This window comes from Protopterus annectens, chromosome 1.part2 (assembly GCF_019279795.1).
Source record: "Protopterus annectens isolate FY-2018-M chromosome 1.part2, PAN1.0, whole genome shotgun sequence".
In the NCBI taxonomy this organism is placed as follows: domain Eukaryota; kingdom Metazoa; phylum Chordata; order Ceratodontiformes; family Protopteridae; genus Protopterus; species Protopterus annectens.
The window spans coordinates 85,571,141-85,581,092 of NC_056727.1; positions in this window are offsets into that span (position 1 = coordinate 85,571,141).

Below are 9,952 nucleotides of genomic sequence, written 5' to 3' on the forward strand. Positions count from 1 at the left end.
TGCAAAAAGTATTAACAGAAATGAAAGGACTGAAACAGAAGAAAAAAAGGCACTTAAATAAGTACATTCAAAACAAAGAAATTACATTAAGTACTAAAAATGGGATCTGCGCAAAAATACAGACTTCTAAAGCCATTTCAGTCCAATGGGAAAAAAAAAAACTAAACAAAAATGTAGCTCTCAAAATCCTAGTACAGGCTCTGTAAGCTTAAAGCAAACAGGTGTTTTGTCCAGAACTTCCTTTTGTTGGGTAAAGGCATTCCAGAAGCTACAGTGCCATTGTTTTGGAAGAAGACGTTCTACCTCCTATTTCAAGAAAGCCATGGTAGAAAGTAACCCTGAGTTAGCAGGCTTACAAGTAAGCCACAGAATCTTTAAAAAAATGCAAAGGGGTGATGACACTTTCAGTTGGCCTAGACAGAATACAAGCAAGGATGGAGGGAGATACTGAATTAAATGTTTAGGTTGTTTTTTATCCCTATTTTGAGTTAATGTCTAACATATAGTAGTTAAATACAGAGAAGACATTCTAACAGCAGTCACTAGTGGCAAAATCTTTTAGGGCAGTGGTAATGAATTAATCCACTGTCATGTTTTGGGAGGTCACCTGGAGATGGACAAAGCTAAGACAAGAGTGTTAGTCAGATCTTATTGGCCAGGTATAACATAGGAGAAAATCAGTGTACTTCTTCTACAAAATGTCAGAAAACTGCAATCCATTTAATCTAATGTCTTTCACAGAGACACCACTGAATGCATTGATTTGATGACTGCAAGACCAATAGTAAAATCTAAGGACAGATATTGGTACATACCCATAATAATGGACAATGCTACAAAATTCCTAGAAATACTAAAATTGGTACATCCCAATAATAATGGACAATGCTACAAAATTCCTAGAAATGCTAATATAGAAGGACAACGATAAGTCTATTGCCTGAGAAGTGATACTGTTATTTTCCAGTGTGGCTATCCCTAAGGAGATACTTACTGCCCAAACAAGATTATGAATTAAAATGTCAGCACACCATGTGTATGCTGATAGTATAGCAGGCTGCTCAATACAACACTGAATGCTATTTTAAGTAAAGCAATTGATGCAGATGCTAAACATGTCAACCATTTCTTATTCTACTTAGTATTTGTGATGAGAGGTATCAAGCATCAAGTGGGTTTATCCCATTTGAACTCTAGTATATCAGACATCCCAGAGGTCTGCTTGATATTGCCGATGAAACTTCAGAAGAATTGAAGACATACTGAAAACGGTGATAGCATACTGCTACTTTGCAGGATAGAGTAAAGTTTCTAATTCCCATAGAACCACAAGCCCAAAGTATGCAACAAGTCTCCAATATGAATGCCCAACTCAAAGAAATTAACACAGGAGGCCAGTATTAGTATTAGTGCCCTCTATGAGGATCACATTTTTGGCCGGGTAGCAAAAGCTGTTTAGGGTAATAAAATAATTAATGCAGTGTACCACAAAGTTAGTCAGCCAGCAAAGAAAAAGGCGGAGCAAATCTGTCACATTAATGTACTGAATCCATGGAAATAAGTAGAAAGTTCTGTGGTTAGTTTGAGAGCTAAAATTCATACAGGAGAAACCAGGGAATCCTTACTTGAAGTACACTTAGAGGAATCAATTTCAGAAATACAAAAACATGAAATAAGAGACTTTTTACTGAGGAAGTAAATAAAGTCCTCAGGATGCCTAAGAAAAATAAACAGGTAGGGTATAACACAGAAACACCTAGCTGAGTGATTATGTTAAGACGTTGTAGAGTACCAGAGATAACTCACAAAATAAACAGAGCAGCCTAATGGTGCTAATTCCAAAACTCAGTTTAGTATCAGATTCTGTAATGACTTTAGGAAACTGAATAGGATTTTAAGGTTTGGTAACTACCCCAAGATAAGAACAGATATGTTAGTAAAGAACCTAGGAAAGGACAGATACTTGACAACATTCAACTTCACAAAGGGGTATTTACAGATACCAATTTCCCTCCCTGCTAAAGAAAAAAACAGCTATTGTAACATAGGAAGGTGGTTCTCGGTGCACAGTGCAGCCATTTTATCTACATGGATCTCCAGCAATCTTTCAGAGACTGTTGGATACAGATTAAAGACCCCCACTTGATATGTTACTTCATACCTAGAAGTCATGGCCATCCATTCAGAGTGCTAAGAGTCTCATTAACCAAAAGTACAGCCTGTGTTAGAATCTAAAGGACAGACCGGTTTGATGGTGAATGCTAAAAAGAGTAAGGTGGGCATGGTGGAAGCCACATATCTGGGATACCTTATAGGAAAAGGGGTAGTAAGTCCACAACTATAATATGTTGGTAAATAAATAAACCAGGAAAAACAGAGACCAGAAAAAATCTGGTCTGCATCCTCCACTAAAAGACAGATGAAGACTTTCCTTGGACTATTTGGATATTGCAAAATATGTGGACCTAATTTTGCAACTTCTTTCTGTTCTACCCCAGGGCTGCCCCTATACTACTAATGGACAGTGGCAACTCCTAAATGCTTCATTCCATGCACTGGTCCCCTCAAATTGTGCATGACATGATCCTAGTTATTCACACTAGGGGTATTATATAATTAACAACCATGGGATGGGTAAGGCCAATCTAACATCAAATTGGATAGGCTAAGTCAAGCACCAAAAGGAAAAGTGGCTAGCCTTAAAATGGCACACCACAGCAGCTAGCTTAATTCTTAACTATGAACCTATGAAACTTTGAAACAATGCACATAAGAAAAGGAAAGAGACTTAATTTTTTGATGTACTACACATAACACTTCCAAAATTCAGGTCAAATTTGTCTGAACAATGATAGCATTATGGAAAAGTATTTTAGCATAAGGTGCATGGTTAGGGTTAGCATTACCATGCATTATTAAGGTGGATCTTTGGGGTGTACACTAAGATGGCTCAGAGGGCTAAAGGGAAAAAATATGCACCCATGAATTACCACATAGGTGGCAGTACAATAAACACCGAAAGTGTGATAAGAGACTTAGGGACACAGGTGGACAGTGGTCTCACCTTCAATAACCACACCACCACAACAGTCAGGAAATCCTTCGATGTGGCACACCTCATCACTAAGGGCTTTTCATCCAGAAAAAAGGAGGTCATTGTCTCACTGTACTCATCCCTCATTTGACTCATTATAGAATACAACGCCCCATTTGGTATGTACCTCTCAAGACATCTGCAACAACTGGAAAGGCTGAAGAAATACCTCACTAAAAGAATCACAGGTCTAAAGCAGATGTAAATGAGTACTGATGGAATAAAAGCCTGCACCACCAGAACTATACTTCATAGCCTTACCTCTATGTGCCAACAGCCAGACGAAGAATAAAATGTGACAATAAAACTAAAAGGGGGAGATGGTGCCATTGCGTGCTGTAAAGAAGACTCTGGGCATGCTAACATTCTTGTACCGCCATTATATTTTAACTCATGGGAGGAGAACTGTAATAGGAGAAAGTAGCTGTTCTGTCAAAAAAGTACATAAAAATGAATTAAGCTGTACTAAAGATTTATTGAATTAGAAATGCTCAGTAGCTCTGTAAAACTTAAAAATGTGTAAATCAGTATATAGACGAATGTGTATTTACTATTGTAGAAATATAATACAGTTTAAAACTAATCCTATCTCCACTTCATAATTTTGCAAATCTCTCTACTGTAACTCCAATCTATTTGAAAGCTGTTTCACGAGTGACATGATGATAATGATTTAATTGGATAGCATTTGTTGGGATTCTCCCTAACTCCACCATTTCAAAAGTACATAACTGTGGAAAAAAGATGTATAAAAACACTGAAACTAAAGCCACAAGCAATCCATTTCATGGGCACATAGTGAGACTGCTTGTTAATTCAAGAAGACGCAGGATATATTGCTTTGCCTCCAGAGTTCACCCCTCTGTACCACCTTAATAATTTGTCCTAATCCTAACCCTGTCCCTTACCTCAACCCTATAACTTACCACAGAAAAAAAAAAACATCTGTAACATTACAACTACACAAGACACTCAGACACATCACATACTTCAGCACAGAATCACAACACTAAATTTATTCCATTCTGTAGACCTTACACTAACCCTAATCAGCAAAAACCTACACATGCACTACTACTGCTAATGGCAAACCATTTGGTGTATATGAAATTTTCAGTATTAAAAGCCCAAACCCACACATTTGCTCTTCATCCTTTCAACATCTGACACTTGAGACACACTGCTTTTGATGAATTTGCCAAGTACTTCACTCTATCAACAAACTGACAATTCAACAAAGTGAAGTACATTAAAGCCATATTAAACTGCCTCTACGGGCTTTAAAGTTCTTATTTTGAATTTAAACACCAGAAATAATAAGGACACATTATATTTTTAGCTAAAAGTATACAATTTGTTGTTCAGATGTTAGATTTTTTCTGAACATTTTATGACTGTTTAAATGTTTTATTTTCAGTTCTTTATGCAAGTTCTATACTAATTCCATATTTATTCGAAAAGGATAATGATCTGTCTTATTTGCATAAAGTAAATAACAGTATTATCTATCTTTAAATGCTTGTGGTGAATATTTTCCTTATTATCTAAAAGATGTATGAATTTTACAAGTGTGTGGTGTCCATCCTGTAAAGGTCGACTTAATAGTTACAATTTACACATTTAACAGTTAATTTATTTCAAAGATAAAGAAATTATTCTATTTTGTTAATTTTGACTAGTTGGTAGAAGCATTACCATAAACATTGGAAGAGAGGCTGTTGGACCTGGAGAGTTAACATTTACTTACCCACCACCAGTTCTAGTAAATATTGTTTGAGTCTGCATGCAAATAATTTTTGTCAAATTTTAATTGCTGTTATTAAGCCTGAACTGGAAGGCATTAGGTTAAGCCTGATATAGGAGAAATCCTGTGGAGATAATGATTATAATTCTATACTGTAGCCGCACACTGTAAAGCTCCTTTTGGTATGATAGGGCTTGACTAATACCAAATGCAACAATGCACATTCCCCATACACACTTAAGTTTGATTGCACTTTGTATATTAACTGAAACCAGTGATAGGATAAAAACTCCTATATTACTGCCTCTGTTGCACAACTATTGATGGCAGTAGTGTGGGAGTTAAACCCTATAGCCCCTGTCTGTCACAGCTTACCATAATTAATCCTACTGTTTTATCTCACAATAATTGACATTACTATAGCTTCACAGCTGTATCATTTTGTGACATAAATCCACACCATCTTTGTTTAATATATCTTTGATGCACGGAGTTTGAATGTATTAATGTATTAATAGCAAAACCACCGGTAATCTCAACTTATGTGGTAATAGACTTCTGATAGTTTCCCTATTGAAACTACTATACATTTTAAGTTATAAGCAAAGCTGCTAACAGAGAGAGAGATATATTAACCTATCAGGTGATTGTAATTGATCACTGTAGCTGTACATAAAAATATAGTCTGGTCTGATTTTTTGTAATAATACATATATTTTTTTATTATAGCATAGTACTTTCTTCTCAAAGTAAGTGATGACTTCCTATTATTCCAGGATTCTTTGGAGAATATAAATGTTAAATGTAAACAAGAAGAAAAGTAGTGAGCTATTCCATTCAAAGTTAGTATACTGTTCTTGTTCAGGCAAGTGAGTACTAGATGATTATATTACCAATGAAAACTGGAGCCTTCATGCCCCTTTTTTATCAAGCAAAACATTAATTGCTGACTTTAAATGTCGATATAAGCTGAAGAAAATACACTTTCATTCAATCAGGCCACCATTAAGGCATTCAGTGAGTTCCTAGGTCTTTAATGACATTGCTATAGGGTATAACCAATGAGAAATTACAGTTTTAAAACAGTTGGTTGTGAGGCTTTACTGTTCACGTGGATTACAGGAAAACGGGCATGATACAATAAATAAGTAATACTGAACATATCATCTAGACATGCTGTGACATGCCTTGCTTTGCAAACAGCACTGCAAAAAAAGATTGTTACCGTTTGACACAGGACATACATGGTAATAGAAATCCAAACATTTGGACAAATTAAACAAGAGAGAAGACATACACAGATGTGGAAGCTATAACATTTTTGAAGCACATTTTATGCTGTGAAGTAGTATGCATGGTACACATACTAAGATTTTGTGTGCTTCTATATCCCATTTAACATTCCATATAATTCTGTATGGTGAAAACACAAAAACATACTACAGAAATGTAACATATAATATGTCTGTGGATACAGAGCACAGTGAGAGTCCTGACCTGCTGAATTGTACAGAATGTTTTGTTTTTTTCTGAAAACAGAAGTTGTGTCGATGGCTATTCATTGACACTAGTATGAGTACTTTAAACAGAAGGATGTACTACTTGAGTATTTTCCAAATGATGTAGCCATGGTTACCACTTTTTATCTCTAACAGCCTGCTCAAGAAATAGTGAAACTGAGTTCCAGAGCTGTATGTATCACAGCAAAGGCACTAAAACAACACAAGAAGAATCAGCTCTTAATAAATATAAGCATGTGGTATTAAAGGGTCGCACACTGAAAACATAAAAAAGCAAGGCATGCTGACACACAGTGCACCATAATAAGTACTGTAGTCACTTGCTTAATTAATTTTTATTAAAGTCACACCATACAGACTATGTTCCTAAAGGTAACAAGCTAACTGCCAGCACAATTTACAACCTGGCCATGCCCTTATTAAAATATCAAACAGCAATTTTCTCTACTTCATTAAACAGAATTTATTTTTATTCCTCTTCCTTTGATCATATAATTTGTGCACGCCACTTAGCATATCTAAAATTTTTCAAGTCCATGAGACTGGCCAAATGTGAGATTTACGCCAGAAGGTGATATACAAGGTACACAATACTACATGTTAGGGCCAAAGTCAGCAAGGGTAGAAGAAGAAGTGAAAAGCCTTTGAAGGCATCCAGACTGAGATGGTCAGTTGTGTGCAATTATTATGGGTGACACTGTAAATAAATAGTTGCAACTATATTGAGTGAGAGAAGGAAAACACTATTTCTGTGGCCTAAGAACTGATAAAGAACAGTTAAAATCAGAGGGAAAAAAAGAAAAAAAAGAGGAATTATGAAATCTATTGACTGCATGATACTTTCTGTGAAAAGTGCACTCATGAATAACTTTATGCAAACTGTAGCAGCCTATATGTAGAAATCAATCAAAAAGTAGCAACTGTTCCACTCACAGATAGGTTTTTAACATCAGTACGTAATTGATTTGTATTTTTGATTTTACAGTTCCCACAGTGTTGTATCTAATGGTTTAGTAACACTATAACTAAAAGATGAACAAAAGTACAGTGCCAACCTAAAAATTCTAGGAATTTTTTAACAAATAATACTAAGATGCATATTACCGATGAAATGTAAACCCATATGTCACAAGATTATAAATGCCTTAGGGCAGATAGCCTAGTATAAACCTATGAACCTATGAACCTATTAATGCTTAACTATACAAGCATTCCATCACAATATTAAAGAAAAACATATGTAGAATAGCCAGTAAAAGCTGATATATTGCAAGTGATGATTTGCAGTGAACTGGATAACTGCATTTTAATGCTGTTGTTTATAACAGCTTGTTTACAATCTATTAGAAGCAAAGATACAGTTTTAAAGTAAGCTATGGCACAGCAAGAAGGGTGAAATGCAGAGAGCAGCTCATCATCATCATTATCATCATGATGCAGAGAGCAGCTCATCCACATCATCATCATCGTCATGCAGAGAGCAGCTCATCCGCACCATTATCATCGTCATGCAGAGAGCAGCTCATCATCATCATTATCATCATGATGCAGAGAGCAGCTCATCCGCATCATCACCATCGTCATGCAGAGAGCAGCTCATCCGCACCATTATCATCGTCATGCAGAGAGCAGCTCATCATCATCATTATCATCGTCATGCAGAGAGCAGCTCATCCACATCATTATCATCATCACAAAACCCCTTTTATCTACATGGGGTCAGGGTTTTATATCAACTGTCACAAGCTCTCATGATTCAGTGCCATTGCCATATTTTCTTTGGCATAATGCTTAAGGTCTTCAGCTCACAAGGAACTGGGTTTGATCCTGACCTTTGGTAAATGTGAAGTTTACAATTTCTCTGCATGTCTGTGTGGGATTCTCCTCCCCACCTCCCAAAAACATGCTGGGTGTTCCCACATCAAACATGAGAGGTATAATATAACAGTGCACCCAAAATTGAATTGAGTTGTGGGAAGCAGCACATACTTAGGTAGTACCTATTGGGGGAAGAGGTGTGTAACCTACCCTCGTTAGTTACTAACTGCGATATACACTATCCTCAAGATCGGAGATCATGGGTCATAGACTGTAGTCTGTGTCAAGATTTGCCACTCAGTGTTATAAAAATAGGCTCATGGTCATTTGGTCACATTGCCTAATGTCACTGAGAGCAGCCCAAGTCACAGTATTATGGCAAAAGGCTTTGCATTATGGAAGGCAGAACACAGGTACTTACATTATTAGTTTTTCATTATTAGTGGATACAATGTTCTTATAATGAATCTGGTAAAGGTAGCTACTGGAGAAAGTTGAAAACATTTAAAAGGAGGATGTGAAGAGAAGAACGGGATAAAGTGAGAGTTAACAATGAAGAATATGATAAGTGATGGAAACATATTCTGAAATGTCAGTACTAAACACATTCAAACATTTATTTTATTTTGTTTGTTTATTTATTTATTTCCATTTCTTAACTTAGATCATCAGTCTGAGCCAGGGCCCATTTTCACCAGAGGTCTTAGGAGAACAGCACCATTTTACAGATTATTATACATATCTACTGTATATACTCACAAGTTTAAATTTGGGTGCATGGATGACAGAATAACAAGGTTTTATATATAAAATAATAATCAAAGAAGAAATACTAACAGCAGTGAAAATACAGTAATTGATTAAAGGGAGCAGAACTGGACTGAAATAGTGAAGAAGTGGAAGTGAATGTTAAGACAGTCAAAGGTAGAAAGATGTGTGAGAATGTAAGATATGAATATGTTAGGTAGGTAGTACAACGTGCAATCCAGAAGGCTTACAATCTAGTTCAAAGATGCTATTTCAAAAAGCTTTCATTAACAAGCAAAACTACTATATCAATTTACAGCAAAAACACCAAAATCATCCCCAAAAATTCTAGTCATGTCTATATAAACTGCTCCACCCAGGCAAATCCAAAACCCTCACCCCCTCAGCTACCCTACAGCTACCTCCTAAGTGTGTTACAAAGACCTTTAATACTTTCTTCACAGAAACAGTCCAGTCCCTAGCTAACAACCTATCTCCCATCTCCTCTACTACAACCACACCCACTCAGGCAAATATCCCTCCCTTCAAATTTGATCCTATACCCACTGACTATATTAAATCCTTGCTTAATAAACTAACACCCACCACTCTGGCAGCAGACCTACTTCCTGCAGAGTTTCTGCAAAAGTCCACTAATGGAAATAGCATACCCTATCTCCATCCTAATCAACCATACTATCCACGAATCCTACATCCCCCTCCATCTAGAAAATCTCTCACATTATTCCTTATCATAAAGGGGGATACTCCACAGAACTCTTTAACTACAGACCTATAGCCATACTATCTCCAAAATAATGGAAAAATGCATATACAAGCAAATTCTAACACACCTTACTCAGAATACTCTATTAGCACCAACCCAGCATGGATTTAGACCTGCTCATAGTACAACTACTGCCCTTCTCTCCTTTTCTCACACAATAAATCATAACCATAATCAGAATAAGCTCTCTTCTGCCCTCTTTCTCAATCTTTCAAAAGCATTCAACATGGTAAATCACCACC